The sequence below is a fragment of the Chanodichthys erythropterus genome, chromosome 11, assembly GCF_024489055.1.
Source record: "Chanodichthys erythropterus isolate Z2021 chromosome 11, ASM2448905v1, whole genome shotgun sequence".
Lineage (NCBI taxonomy): Eukaryota > Metazoa > Chordata > Actinopteri > Cypriniformes > Xenocyprididae > Chanodichthys > Chanodichthys erythropterus.
Genome location: NC_090231.1, coordinates 55,024,456 through 55,041,169, shown reverse-complemented (window position 1 = coordinate 55,041,169; position 16,714 = coordinate 55,024,456). Strand labels below are relative to the sequence as shown.

The following is a 16,714-nucleotide window of genomic DNA, read 5'->3' as shown; positions in this document are numbered from 1 at the left end:
TTGAGAACTAGGATACCAAATCAGCTTTCAGGTAATAAAAAAGGACAAAACCTTTGTGATATTCGAAACCCGATTAAATCAACATTGCCCATGACTAACAACAAAGACAAAAACTACCCAGCTTTGAGTTGTTGGAACTTACTTAATTTCCTTGTGCTAGAAGAACACGTCCAAATCCTCAGGATTATTCAGTTGAAAAGGCTTCGGTCTAAAATTCACAATCCATTGCATGTCGGCAATGATTTAAATGCTTATGGTATGGAAAATATTCTGTACTTATATACTCAGTCAAAAAATAGACAGCAGCAGATGGCTGATCATGCATGTTATTTGAAATCTAGTGCAACAGCTTTAACCGGGCAACCCCCTTCCCCAAGAGACAGATGTGCCGAACTCCCATTTGTATAAATGCCTCTAACAATTTGTTGCACAAGTTGCTCAGAGTGTCAGGGGCCCTGCTTTTGGGGAAGTTTACTTTTCATAGGTCGTTGACTCTGTTTAGATGCTTTTGCCAGATCAGTGCTAAAGTCTGTCAGGCTAGATTATTACAAAACAGAGCAATTCTTTATTCACACAACTGGCTGACAAGAACAAAATTGTAGTGGGCATTAAGACAGGATTATCTAAACTCATTCTCAATAAAAGTCGTACAGGTTTGGTACAACATGAGGGTGAGTAAATGATGACTGAGTTTTCATTTTTGGGTGGAGTATCCCTCTAAAAAGATTAATGATCATCTCCAGACCTGTATGATGCATTTACTTTCATCAAACAAAAAAGATATTTGCAAAGGGAGATATTTTATTTTACAGAAATTTTAACCCTTTCACACGCAAGTTTAAATATTCTGGCTGAGGCCCCAGTGTGAGTTTTTCAAGGTGACCATTATTTAGAACGTACCACTTTATTGTTTCTAGTGTTGTCACGGTACCAAAATATCAATATCAATATCAATAACAGATATTCCAATTGTCAAATATATGCAAGTGGATGAGTTTTGCTGTTTAAACACCTTTATAATGATCGTGTTAGTTGAGCTATACACGCGTTGGGTGCCACCATGTTAGTTTGTGCCGCAGTTCAGAGAATCAGATCTGTGGAATTTACAACATGCAAATTCATCCACTTCCCCAGAAATACATTAAAGTAAGTGAGCTGGTTAACTGGGAGAAGAATAGAGTAAACTTTAAAGTTACTTACACATTAGCCGCGTTTCCACTGTTGGGCCAGTGCGAGCCAGGGCTAACAGTGTGCCGGGCTGGGCCTATGGCCACAGACCTTAGGCACCGAGGCCAAAATCAAGTTGCGTGTCCACTAGCTCCGCAGCGCTGATTTAAAAAATGCCCTTAACCACACCTCCCTTGATCAGACGTCACACAACCCAACCCATTTCAGCGTGTAGACCAGTGGTTCTCAAACTTTTTTCCCAGTGGTCCGCACAATGGTCCAAGTGCAGGTCTCACCGTCCGCATATAATTTGCATATGACGTCACCAATGCAAACCAATCAGATTTAATGTTATGGTATTAGCGGATAATACTATTATTATACTAAGATGTTGCACACAATAAATAACAAATAAAAACTAACTTACTGACATTAGCTTTACAATAATAATCAGTAATGCTCAATGAACACACAAACTGTATATACAATCACTTTAAGTTGCTATTTAATTCTGTATGACTTTATGACTCTTTTCAACAGCATCGCAATAGTCACCAAACAATCACATAAACGCCTTAATAAGCAAATGTTACTCAGCTCTTTTTACAAACAACACTGAGCGCACTGTAGGCTAATTACAATCTCTGACGATATCAAGCATTCTGTCACGTCGCAATCCCTCGCGCAGCATCGAATCCGCGAGCGCGCGCAGAGTTGGGCTCATCCAGCCGCGGGTGCGCTGATGCGGTTATTTTACTGATTTAAAATACATCAAACAAACACATCGAATTCACAGTTCAGTCTTCTGAAATTGTAGGTTTTGCTTGTCAAGTACTTTACTACAGAGCAAACAGGAAGGCTGCCCATCTCGCTCATTAGGCCTAACAGCAAACTGATTCTTCCATTCTTCTTACCTTTGCTGCTGATGCTGCGACTCTTCCTTGTGTCGTGTCATTTTATCTTCCACATTTAGCTTTTCTCCTTTAATAACAAATTTGACCATTTTGAGGCTTAAATTTACAAAATTAGCCTAACTACTGTTTGAATTCTTCCAAAGCGCGCACTTGTGTTTGTTTCGTTAAATGAGTGATTGAGTCATTAGCCTACGTTGCCTGATGTCTGAAAATAATAGATACTCACCAAAATTATTTTATATGACAAATAAAGCATTATAGCTCATTTATATTTATTTAATTCACTTTAATTTAAATTTTAAAACAAAAATAAATTGTATGCTATTTTTGTTTATTATTATTGTGGTCGGCATATCGCGGGCAGCATTTACATTTGTGACGGGCCGCAGGTTGAGAACCACTGCTCCACACTCATTCAAACGCTTGCTGCATCGCGCGACTCATATCCAATTACATCAAAAGTATATGCTCACTGGATGTCATGGCAACCGAATCACGGAGGAAAACTTTAGATATCTCGCCTTCGCTTTAATTTCGGACCATCTCCAAAAAGACATAAAACACTAAACAAATGATTTTGACATGCGTTTTTCAAAGTAAGAAATCCAGATTTTTAATCCCTTACACACAGTTACTGCTGTTGAAATACGAAATGGAGGCGGGTCCGGATTGAATTCCCTCCGGGTCCGGATCCGGACCGGAGTCCGGACTTTGAGAAGTGCTGGTGTAGACCATCACCTGACTACGATTAGCTCCGCCTTTCACCTCGACTGCGCCTCAAGCCCCAGCTGGCCCGCTTTGGACCAAGGTTACTGACAATCCTCATTTTGGCTGCGTGAGATTCTCCAACTTTGTTGTTGTTGAGCTGTTAAAGCCCCGCCCTCTTCTGAAAAGGGGGCCGGGAGCAGCAGCTTATTTGCATTTAAAGGGACACACACAAAAATCCTGTGTTTTTGCTCACACCCAAATAGAGGCAAATTTGACAAGCTATAATAAATGTTCTGTGGGGTATTTTGAGCTGAAATTAGACACATTCTAGGGACACCAGAGTCTTATACTACACCTTGTAAAAGGGGCATTATAGTGCCCCTTTAAATATACATAAAAACATAAGAGAATTAAGAGCTACTGCGACAACTAAATTTAAACTTTTTAGCATTGTTTTGGCGCTGTCAATTAAAACCCTGCCATCTGTCTTCATGAATTAAATATACAATGATTCTTAAAGCAGTGAGTGATTTTCTCTTTTTTTGTTGGTGTTGTTTGATTAAACAAAAAACGGCTGGTATATTTTGCACATGATGGGCACAAACTACTTTTAGGATGCTTCTTTGCTCGATAATATCTTCCCTCATCCACTTTACTGAATGGAAAAGAGCAACAGACATTCTGCAAAACATTTTTCATGGGGGGGGGGGGTTCAAAAATCGTAATGATGACGAATAAAAGAGTTCATTATGGGGTCAACTACACAGCAGCATTGGAAACAAATTCACTGTGCCAATGCTCTGTAACAACCCCCAAAAGTAGAGTAGTGCATGGCAGCACATTTGGAATCAATTAGAGGGGCATTTACTCTAGTTGTTAGATGTGGCTTTAAAAATACAACTTGCGGCATGCAGCATTTGTTTGTATGACTCTCACACAGAGACCTCTGACACACACACACACACCTTCGCAAACAGCAAAATGCATGCAAGCATCAGTGGTACACAAGAAGAAATCCTTTGACTTGTGGGCTAGGTCAGTAAATAAATGACAATCTCTGGATAACCTGCTACCACAGACAGACCCATGAAAACAATGGCTTCCGTCTGAGCAGAATGAGGCCATGGGAAGGAGGGGTGGAAGCGCTCATAAGCCCCGCTGGAAACTCGCAGTCATTAATCTGATTAATGTATACAAGACAACAGAGCGTCTACAATATTTCAACTCCAAAAATGCCCATTAATCCCAGCATACACTTTCCAACAGGATCTTACTCCTCTGCAACCGGCAACCAACGTGGTTAGGGGAAAATAAACGGCAGATAGCTTATTCTCATGAGGGAAATCATGCAATTCAAATGGTCTAAAATTGTAAAGACATTACTGACCTATATATCCGCCAGCATAATATTTTGCCATTTTGAGATTAGCGGATTGGAATATACAATAAAGCTGCCAACTTTGGTAAATGAAGTGGGATTTCACTATTGTGTCAGTTCAAAAATCTATTGATAGCCTTGCCAATATATAAAGATTTGAGTAAGTCTTGTGTAAAATACGTTTTCATATCAGAAATTTGTTTTATCTGTATTAACCAGACATCAAGATGTCAACGTTAATTATTGAAAACCCCATATTGGTCGACCACTAAAAGACATGCACAATAAGTCACACATGGCATAGGCATATGGAAATGCAGCATAACATTTGCAAAAACAGATAGATGCAAGTGTAAAATAAGGAACTTACCAAAAGCAAAGGAGAATGTTAGATATTAGTGGTTCTTTGCCCAAAGACACGGCCTCTTCGTTGGCCCTGTGAGAGGAAGGAGATGTTAGGCTTTGACAGGTTTTAGTAAGCCAGAGAAGATGTAAGCAGCTGAAAGGGTCTCCTGGTCCACTTAAGATGGCAGTACAGTAAAGAAAGCAGCAGGTTAATATAAACCCAGGCACTCAAAGGTGGCACATTCTGATATGAAGAGTGAAATGCCACACATAGAAGACCTGAAGAGGCAATCATGAGGACACTGGAAAACACCTCGGCTTTGTGCTACTGGCCTCAAACCTGACCTAGTCGAAAGTCAACACCTTATGCAAGGAATGTTCCAGGTTCAATATGAGTTAAGCTCTATGGATGATTACCTCAGAAACAAAAATATAGTAATGCACTTACAGTAAACAACTTAATACGTCACTAACTAAAAGAGACTGTTTATGTAGAGAATAATCCACCCACACATAACCAGATGTTCACATCTAGAATAGTAATTTCACTACTTTGGTGAATTTTTCATACCTTAAATAACTTTTTTTTTTTTTTACTAAAAAGTTTTATAAACCTGCTTTACCAACAATACTGTATGCCAAATCTGTATTTTTGGTGGTGAATGGCAGCATGTGATCCATATAACATTCAACAATCAACTTTATGAAATGCAAGATGAATTATGTAAGTCTGGGGTGGGGCGGGTGCGTTAATAATTTTAACGTGTTATTTTTTCCCATAGCTAAATTAAATAAATTAACGCGTTAAATAGACAGCTCTAAAAGAAAAAAACTAACATATTTGGAAACACTGGCATTTTGAAATAGTACTACATGTTGCAGATTTATTTACTGATTTATTGATTTTCGCTCTCTGTTAAAGCAGAACTAAGTAACTTTTTTACCTTCATAAATAGTCCTTACAACGTTTAATTGACTTGTAGTGGTGTGTTTGAGGCGTGCACTAACTCCCTCTGGCACGTCTACGCCAGAAAACAGCACTTGCAATTTGAGCTGCGCCGACCCGACACAATCTCGCCTCATGTTCACGTTCACGCGAGAGTGACAAAATGCTTTACGGTAATTCAAAAACAATGTATATATTATGACTTTATAAGATAATTTCGAAAATTACCCACCTCCATCGAGATTTCTTGTACTATATTTGCAAAACTACTGCGCTGGTGAGCGTTGTAGCCCAGAGCTGCGGTTGGAGTATTTACGACAGTGTGATTCACTGAAGGAACCTGTAGGGGGAGCTTCGCAAATCTTACCGAGTTCCACTTTAAGCGATCCGTAAAGCGCACTTCAAATAATTTCAATTCATCTGATTTGACGAATTCTTTGTTGTATTTTCCTGTCAAAATAAGGAATTAATTTGGAATTATTCAGCCTTTAAGGACAGGCCTCTGCTGGTTTCTCCGGTAGTGGGCGGAAGTAATGCGCAAAACGGCAATCTCATTGGCTAGCGCTCACCTATTACTGTCCCTGTTTTGATTTCCTCAAATCAGAGCGAACGCAGACAACGTGATTAATATTTATTTACCCAGCGGCTCATCAATCCTTAGTTCGTTTTATATTGTTGTTAGTAGTAGAATTATTATTATTATCTTATCAGTATTATTGCTTTTTATTTTTAACAGAAACACTGAATGTAGAACAAAGTTAAGCACCAAACCAGTCCTAAGGTCAGTTAAAATGACAAATGTGCATTCATACACCAAGTTTTAGTTCTAATTAATTACGTTCTATCATTAAATAATGCTTGATTATCATAAAATCATAATTTAATGCTTGATTGATAAGAGTGTACTTTCAGATATCACATATGACCGTATACTGTATCTTAATTTAAAAAGTTGTGCCATTGTACAAAGATAGGCTAATTTAGTGGAATCATACATACATATACTTTTTATATACATCAGTCTGGTGAGTAAACTTAAAAATTAACTAGCCAATGGCCATTCTATTGCCAAAGTGTGCATGTGTGAGTAATGGATATGTTCGATTAATTTAATTTGATGATAGCAAGATAATTTATATTTATACATTATATAAAACATATTTATTTATTTAACTACAATGCATAACATGAGCTGAAAACACTACACTTGCATTAATTACGACTGTGAACATCTGTAGAGCACACGTTTGGAATGTGACATCACCTATGACATATAGCACATTCCTGTGTGCCGTCAGGTTCAGGCACGCTGCTCTAATTAGACCCCGAGCACACGGCCGCTCACCTCATCAGGCCCTCGCCTGCCTCAAACACTCCTACTGAACCAAACAAGGCTCTGCTCGTCCCAGATGTCTAGTTTAGGTCTAGTATATTCACTTCTTCATTGGACGAATAAAGCTGAACTGGGTAATTGCTGCTCGTCTTCAAAAAAATGTTGCATGAAATGATTGGTCTATGAAACATAACAGATTTGGAAGCACTAGCAAACGTGAAAAGGCCCACTGTTAGAGCTTGTGGCACATGTCCAGGGCAGCAGGACTGAACCGACAGAAGCAGTGGATTATTTTACAGGGAACCATGGCCTAATTTCATAAATGGATGACTGACAAAAGGAAACCGATCGAAGTGAACGTTCTTCTCGAAGCTTGTTTCCTAAAGTCTGTGAGAAGACTCGCTGCATGTTAAAAAGAAAAGTAATCGGCTAATACAGATTACAATTAGAGGTTGGCCGATATGGATTTTTTTGATGGCTGACGCTGATGCCAATATCTTAGACCCTGTTTACACTTGGTTTTAAGATGCGTTTTGGTCGATCGGATCACAAGTAGATGAGGAAGACACATTCCCATTTACACCTGGTGTTTTAATTCTCTTTTGTCCATATTCAACCATTTTTCTGAATTCTTCAAGGGGAGGGTCTGTTTGTAAATGTATGGGCTTTTTCTGAATCTTTGTTCTAATATTGGGAAATTTACATATGAATGCCCCTGGAGACAACAGAAAAGGATACGGAAAGCAGCAGCTTTCGTTTCTGCTTTAACAGCCACAAAACTATATAATTTAACCAAGTCTTTGAATATTTAATAAACATTTAATTACAAAAAAAAAAAAAAAAAAAAAAAAAAGCCAAATATCAGCTAATATAATCGGCCTTGGCGATATATCTGGTGACCATTATTGGCAATGCAGTATTGAGAAACAACCAAATTTATAATATATATGCAATAATTTTAATATTTTTTTAGTTTTTACAAAGCTTTATCAATTATTAATTCATAAAGATCACATTTAGCATGCATTTTACAACTCAAAATAGCCTAGCCTTTGGCAGAAAATGGTAAAATTATCATCGATGCGGGTTCTCTCTATGATTTCATTTCCTTTTTAATATTTTTTCTGCATGTTTAGACAGCAAACAGCTTTTATTGAACCCATAACATTTCTTCAAAAGCATAATGCAAATTTACAGAATGTCTATTTAGACCAAAATGTCACCACAAGATCAGGCAACTTTGTGTTCATCGCTCACTTAAAACCACACATTTTCCTTCCTCCCAAACATCTTCCCGGGAACACTGATCTGTCAAAGAATCCTGAATTTGGCTTGAGGACAGCTCAATATAGCCCTGCTCTCAAAGGCTCAGTGCACTCTGTGTAGGCATGAAGAAAACAAAGGCAGTTTTGTTCTCCACCCAATGTCCTCCAGCACCACGCACATCAACAGAGATAGTTTCCTACGTTTGCCCCAGTGAGTTTAGTCTAATGCCGGGTTCACACCGTACGATTCTGGCCAAGATTTGGCCATCTGAGAAAGAGAAAAAAAAAAAAAGAAGAGAATCCTAAAAGATTCCACTGATCCTGGGCCAAAATCTCGTTACGTTCAGACTGTCAGTCCAAATCCGACTTGTGTGCATATCCGATTGAAATCCGATCAGATTTAGCATGTGTGAATGGCAAAAAACATGAAATACGATTTTTATTAATCCGTCTCAAGCTACATTCATATGTGGTTTAAAATCCTATTCAAATCACATTTCTGAAAATCTGTTTCAGTCTTGACTGCTCTGATCAGATTTTGTGTGGTTTATGTGACTTTCTCACACCGTTTACAATGTAAACGTCAGACGCTGTTATAGGAAACGTGCTGAAAGTCACTTTAGAAACAAGGTTGTGTTGTTGCAAAGTGCCGGACAGGCTGAAAATGACAATATATATCGAAGACATGTTTTGAAACCAGATGAGACGACAGTACAGAATAAACTAAAGCCGCTCATCCCAGCCTCCTATGCTTCTTCCGCTGCCTCAGAAGACACAGTAGTCCAACGCGGCGGCTACACATTGTCATGTTGTAAATAAGACAACATCCGTATTGCAAAGCAGACGTGAACATCTTGTTTTTGACGTATGCCTACCAACGCATTGCCATAGAAACCAATGCAGATATTCCGGAAAATGAAAGAGCAGCATGGACACACAAACCGGATCTGAAAAGTTGCGATACACAATGTGGACAGTCAATAATTTTAGATCAGATTCCAATCGGATACACAAATAATTGGATTTGGACTGACAGTGTGAACGTAGCCTAACTCTTTGATCGCTATCATTCTCCTACCATGTAAAATTTATTTTTTGTGTGCATCCGTGTTTAATGCATCTTGACTGCCGTATAGTCTGACATTAATGACAGCTGAGATCGTACAATGTGAAATGGCTTACAGTAGGATCATGTTCGTACAGTCTGACAAGCAACAGTTTTAAAGGGCTATTATAAATCGTACGGTGTGCACCTGGCTTAAAGGCATAGTTCACCCAAAAATGAAAACTATCCCATGATTTACTCACCCTCAAGTCATCCTAGGTGTATGTATGACTTTCTTCTTTCAGAGATATATTAATAATCGGAGTTATATTAAATAATATCCTGGCTCTTCCTAGCTTTGTACTGGAATTGAATAGAGTTTTTGAAGCTCCAAAAAGTGCATCCATCCATAGTAAATATAATCCATACAACTCTAGTTAAGGGATAAAATGAGTATTAAGGGATAATAATAATATCCTGACTCTTCCCAGCTTTGTAATGGCATTGGATAGTGTGAGATTTTGAAGCCCAAAAAAGCGCATCCATCCATCATAACAGTAATCCATACGACTCCAGGGGGTTAATAAATGGCTTCTAAAGTGAAGCAATTGGTTTTTGTAAGAAAATTCTTAATATTTAAAACTTTATAACTAATATAATCACTATAATCACTGGTTTCCAGCAACAGCCATGGGCATGTTCACGAGATAGAGGGTGACCTCTGACCTGACTTATGACGTAGGCGTAAATAGAGCCGAACAAAACTAAAATGAGGAGTTTTAAAGAAAAATGACAGAGGATTTTGATATAAGAAAAGAGGAGCTTTCATATGTCAGGTGAGAGGTCACCCTTCTGTTGGAACTTGACTCTCTCGTGAACATGTGTACAGCCATTGCCAGAAGCCAGTGATTATAATGATTATACTAGTTTATAGTTATAAAGTTTTAAATATTAATATTTTCTTGCAAAAACCAATTGCTTCACTTTAGAAGCCATTTATTAACCCCCTGGAGTCGTATGGATTACTGTTATGATGGATGGATGCGCTTTTTTGGGCTTCAACATCTCAGACACTATTCAATGCCATTACAAAACTGGGAAGAGCCAGGATATTATTTAAACTCGCCCTGTAGTCAATAATTTTATCCCTTAAAACACATATTTGATCACCAAAAGGACATATTCAAACATTTTTTAAAATAAAATGTATCTGTGCCTTAAAATAGCTTGAATGTAACTCTCCACCCTTGCTTCATTTAGTATAGACGGATCAATGAATATGCAAATTAGCCCCGCCTCCACTCACTCACACCAGCTCAGAATACCTGATCCACTAGGTCAATTGTAGTAAACGCTACACAATGGCAAGTGGAAATACTGGTTTAATTCAGCCATATATGTTTGAACCAGAAACTGCTTCAGAAGAAGTAGAAGAGTGAATTATACAGGCTTGTAATCAAGTCGATGTATGTGACATTGACATTTCCTCTCTCAAGATCCATTAATGTACTAAAAACATATTTAAATCGGTTCATGTGAGTACAGTGGTTCGATATTAATATTATAAAGCGATGAGAATATTTTTGGTGCGCCAAAAAAAACAACAAAATAACGACTTGTATAGTGATGGCCGATTTCAAAACACTGCTTCATTAAGTTTCAGAGCGTTATGAATCTTTTGTGTCGAATCAGCGGTTCAAATTGCTGAAATCACGTGACTTTGGCACTCCGAACAGCAGATTCGACACCAAAGATTCATAAGCTTCAAAGCTTCACGAAGCAGTGTTTTGAAATCGGCCATCACTATACAAGTCATTATTTTGTTTTTTTGGCGCACCAAAAATATTCTCGTCGCTTTATAATATTAATATGGAACCACTGTACTCACATGAACTGATTTAAATATGTTTTTAGTACATTAATGGATCTTGAGAGAGGAAACGTCATTGCTGGCTATGGAAGCCTCACTGAGCCATTGGATTTCAAATAAATATCTTAATTTTTGTTCTGAAGATCTTACAGGTGTGGAACGACAAGAGGGTGAGTAATAAATGACATTTTCATTTTTGGGTTAAGGAAAAAAATACTCAGCAATGATGTTGACTTATGAATTTGCACATGGTTTGTCTTAAAGCATATTAAAAACACCACATAGACATATAAACAACATTAAAAACTTGATTTTCACCACAGGGGGTCTTTAATTTAACTCAGACTGTGTTCGGCTGAAAGAAGATCTAGGACACCTTGAGGGTGAGTAAATCATGGGACAATTTTCATTTTCAGGTGAACTATTTCTTTAAGATCGATGAAGGGTCCCCATGATTGAATAAAGTAACAAAATACAACGTAAAAATATCTTAGCATAAGAAACAACAAAGTAAACAAAATTGGATCACTAGAGCACTCACGGATCTGCAATTCAACTCTCTTCGCTTAAAAGCGCTGAAACACTAATTACTAAAGAGCACGAAGCCCTTGGCCCCGATTCAGAACAGCACAGTAACTAAACTCAGTCTAATCTCTGATTTAACTCTTACTGCACTTTGACATTCTGCAGATACTTTTTATCCAAAGCAGCTTGCGCCATGATCATTCCTTTGCTCTAGTAGTCTGATTAACCATTAACATACTGATACAGTATGAACTAAAATGAGGATTTGTTTCAAAAGGAGAAGTAGCCAAATTGCTAAAATACTGTGTTTTACACAAGAAAAATATTAAAAACAGGCCATTCCCATTCATCTGCAATCTGGTGCGAGAAGACAAAACAAACGATTTCTCCTGAACCTTGATCCTGGTTGACACCGCCAGCACAAACAGTGCTTCAAATCCCAATTCATATTTAAATAAACAATTATATCTTCAGAATGTAATTGTATTTGGGTGTCTCTTTAGCTTCTGAAGTCTCACTTTTATCTCTCTGTCTCAAGGGTTAATTTTAATTAAATATAACAATTTCAACTTTTTGTTAAATGAAGGTCAAATCATGGAAACTTTTTTCATACCTTCCTTTTTTTTTGCTTCTTTTCAATTTAGCATTTTAACTAGGGCTGCACAACGATTAATCGCGATTAATCGTTTGCAAATAAAAGTCTGTTACGTAATATATGAGTTTGTTCTGTGTATAATAATTATGTATATATAAATACATGCACATACATGTATAAATTTAAGAAATATATATATATATGTATAAATAAATATAAATATTTATATACAATTTATATTACATATAAATATAAATATTTTATATATAAATATAATTTTGTTCTTAAATATATACATGTATGTGCATGTATATATATATATATATATATATATATATATATATATATATATATATATATATATATATATATATATATATATACATAATTATTATACACAGAACACACACATATATTACGTAACATAACTTTCATAACTTTTATTTTGTAAACGATTAATCGCGATTGTGCAGCCCTAATTTTAACCTTTAACCCCAGACCCAGACTTTACAAAATTATGTAAAACTACAGTATGGTGATCTAAATTATATTAGTGGAAAAAAAGCAAATATTTATTGTAAAAATGACTTATAATCAACTGAATTTTTGCCCCATCATTTCCAACACAAACAATTTTCTAACCCAACAATGTCTCATGGGTTAATTTTTTTTTAATTAAATCTAACAATTTCAGCTTTTTGTTATATAAAGGTCACATGTAAACCTTTTTTTTCATACATTCATTTGTTTTGCTTCCTTTCAATTTAGCATTTTAACCTTTTGCCCCATAATTTCCCACACAAACAATTTTCTAACCCAACGTTTTTTTAAATCAAGTATACATTTTATTAAGAGACAGTTTGTCATAAGAGAAGAGCATGTTTGTCATAAAATACACACATTATGTTTAAAAAAAAAATGAAAAAGTGAAAATATTATTTATAAATATATAAAATACTAACTTCTCCTGTCTACTAACAGTCTGGATACTTTTAGTAAAGAATTTAAACTAATGAAAACTGTGTTTTAAGAATTAATTTTTTTTTAAAACAGGCCCAATGTTCCCTATATTTAAAGAGACACCCATTTTAATTACAATACAGGTAATATCAGCAGCCTGCAGGCATTAGCCCTTTCTCCTAAAAGCAAAGGGTGAAGCCTCATCAAATTTCAAGGCATTTGTACGACTCTAGTGTCAAAGGAAACGGATGTTAGACGAACTTCGGCTGGCGCACAACAGGCTTACGCATTTTCCGTTAGATAAATACGTTACAAAACTTGTTCGTCGCTTTATTGTACAATGACCTGGACAAATGAAACCCTTCACAGACATAGTTCAGGTCCCATTAATCGCTATAGGGAAACAAACACAGTAACCTAGTCAAACATCGAAATCCACTTACTCGTTGTTTTGACCTTATCCAGGCGAAAACAGTTATGCACTCGATGTCCCACGTCGTCAAACTCTCCTGGAGTTCCTCAATGCGATGTGAAGCTGTTTATCTCCAGCACATTTAGATGCAGACTGCGTTCAGAGCGAGAAAAGCGCCATGTGAATAAAGTTGACACCGCTCAGACACCTTCCCTTTCTGCCATGGCAACCGAGCGGCGAAATAATATCTCCCATAAACATTTACCAGGAGGCAGGATCATGGAGAAACACTTCCAACAGGTTGTTTTTAGAAAACAGGCCCATCGTCAACATTAACTCTTAACGTTTATTCCAGCAGCAGCAGCAGAAGCAGGCGTGTATGAGGAGTCTTCACGGATGAAATTAGATGCTGGGGCTCCGCATTATGCCCATTGATCCAATTACACGAGTTAACCCTTTCAGGTCAAGTAGAGCAAACGGCGGAATATTTTAGTATTTGCACTCGTGGGATTTTATATTCTTGCATTTTCTGAGCTGAGTAAATATTACAAAACAATGCGCTTCTTAAAGTACTAAAGATAAAAAATAATATTTGAGTTTTACAATAACTATACAGTAATAATGAGAGCAACAGCGCCCTCTGTAGACTGTCATTTATCATCAGAACTAACTGAAGATGGTTAGAAGAACCATCGTCTCTTCAAGTTATATTATCAGACAGAAGCTCTAAAGTCTAAAAGCTATTGGAAAAACTATTGCCCTGTTTTTTATGTGCTTTAAAGGTGCAATATGTTATATTTTTGCAGTAAAATATCCAAAAACCACTAGGCCAGTGTTATATATTTTGTTCACTTGAGTACTCACAATATCCCAAATGTTTCCAACTGTTTGTAAATCGTGAGAAAATTGCAATTTTAACCAAGGCTCCGGGACGTGTGAGGAGTCGCCTGTCAATTGCGTCATACCCACGTTACCCTCGGTTTCCGGTTTTATTTTGTAGAAACCATGGAAACACCAAAGACGCTTTAATATATTACATGTTTTAATAGGCAAGGGAACAACTGTTTGGTTACATTTATACACAGAAAACTAATTATTGTTATATAGCTCAACATGTTTAGTCATAGTTTAAATGTAATTTTATTGATTTTTTGCAAGTACCACGCTTTACTATACCTCAGAGAAAAACACTATTTTGTCAAATAGCTAACATAGCATAATCAGATGCAGCTTTATTTTTAGTAACAGTAATACAGAATTCCATCATACAATACGTTTTAAAATTAATTGCATGCCATTTATCAACACAAGCCATCCAGCATTTAATATGATATTCTTAAATCGATCTGTCTTACTGCAGCGTGTAACAGTGTCTCACAGCAGCGGTCGAGCGAACACACAGAGTAATGTTATAACATTTTCAACACACTCAAATGTATCTAATATGATAAACAGAGCTGCGTTACCTCATACTCATGACTGGAAAAGCGGAAGCAGCGCCGGTGACTGTGGCATAATAAAAGTCCCGCTGCTCGTGAGGCGTGTGTTGCACAATCGCTCCAGCAGCCTTGTTCAGCTCCCACAACACTCACTCTTGCTCTGCTTCATACTACGTTAATAATCGCATCCATGAACATGATTTCTTCCCGAGTCCAATCCCTATTCTTTTGCATCGTCTGTTAAGGTGAAGACCACATGTCCCAAGATTCTGCGCTCAAACTTGGCGTCATCAAGCTACGCCTTTGTTTTGAATAGGCCTCTAGCGACCTCTAGCGGACAGAGTTATTACATATTGTACCATGTTCAAATTCATAAGTCAACACCATTGCTGAGTATTTTCAAAGACTAGAATAACACAATACGCATCACTCGTATTGTTTTGAATAGGAGAAAGTGCAGTGCGAAATATGGCGGAATAAGTCCCGCCTTCCTGCTAAATAAGAGCCAATCCCCGATTGGTAAAGTCATCTTGTCACTGCAGCAGTCGTTGGAAGCTCCGGTTCCTATAGAAACAGTCAACTCCGAAATGAGACACGTATTTAAGACTGCGCATGCGCATTAGCTTGATCCAGCCTGAATAATATCGTTTTTTGTCATGATTCGAGCATTTAGAAACAAAATTTATGAGGTTCTCAGATTTCATTGGTGATTTCAAATTTGAAATTTATTCGAAAACTTGGCAAAAAAATTTGTCACAGGAAAAATGGTTAAATATGTCACTTTGGTGATCAAAGATGAGTTTTAAGGTATAAAATTATTGACTACAGGGGGACTTTAATATTGTGTTGTTTCAAGTTAAAAAGTAAGTGTTTGCTCTGCCTTAAAATTTAAATTTTAGTCAATTTGGATATTTTGAGTTATCTCAACAAAAAAAAAAAAACGCTCAATTTTAAGTTGTAATAACTAATTGCAATCACACACACACACACACACTGGGGGCATGTTGTCACATATGGGGGTAAGTTGGCACAACAGAACTAACAGCCTATTAATTTTCAAAACAATTTCAATATTAAATCTCATATGAAACATGAAACAAAATACATGAAACTGCAAAAGATGTAACATACAAAAATATAAAAACATTGTTTTTGACCAATAAATATTGTGATTGGTAATTAAAATGTAGCCCTATATTTGTAATTGTTTATTCATAGTTTTTTTATTTTTTTATTATTATTTTTTTTTATTGAATATTAACAAGAACAGAGTATAGTTTACAAACAAGAGTATATAACCATACATGTCAGGGGTAATACAAAAAAACAGAAAAGATTTAAAAAAAAAAAAAAAAGAAAAAAAGGGCATTTTACATGAAATTGTATCTATTAAACAACTGTATAGTTTTTATTGCTTTCAAGTTTTTGCTTTTGGATATTGTCTCTAAATATATTTTAATATCTATTTTAAATTCTTTAAAATTTGGCATTTTTTCATTCCATTTGACTTTATGAATATAGTAACGGGCAATTATAATAATTAAATCAAATATAATACTTCTATCACCATCAAATGAAAAACATTTTAGCATAACATCAATTTATTCAAGGTTAACAAGCATCATAGTCTTTCTTTGTAAGTAAATACTGACTTCTTTCCAAAACATTTGGGTCTTGGGACACTCCCAAAATAAATGATTAATAGTCTCAGGGGAAATTTGACAAAAAACACAATTATCTTCCATATTCACTTTGAAACAAGTGACTTACCTGGATAAACCCAATGAAAAATTTGATGAGAAACTTCTTTCA

General features: G+C 36.4%; 1 protein-coding gene across 8 annotated transcripts in view; it reads right to left on the bottom strand.

The window, feature by feature from the left end:
- The window catches only part of pacsin3 (protein kinase C and casein kinase substrate in neurons 3), a 49,356-nt gene extending 35,471 nt beyond the window's left edge, over positions 1-13,885 (bottom strand). For 3 of the 8 annotated variants that reach the window (XM_067400097.1, XM_067400096.1, XM_067400092.1), the window contains exon 1: positions 13,495-13,881. The gene's annotated coding sequence lies outside the window, so the exon portion shown is untranslated. Of the gene's footprint in view, positions 1-142; positions 322-4,537; positions 4,604-13,494 lie in introns of those variants that run through there. The other 5 variants (XM_067400095.1, XM_067400089.1, XM_067400090.1 and 2 more) reach the window with 4 other exon arrangements.
- Positions 13,886-16,714: the final 2,829 nt, after the last annotated feature.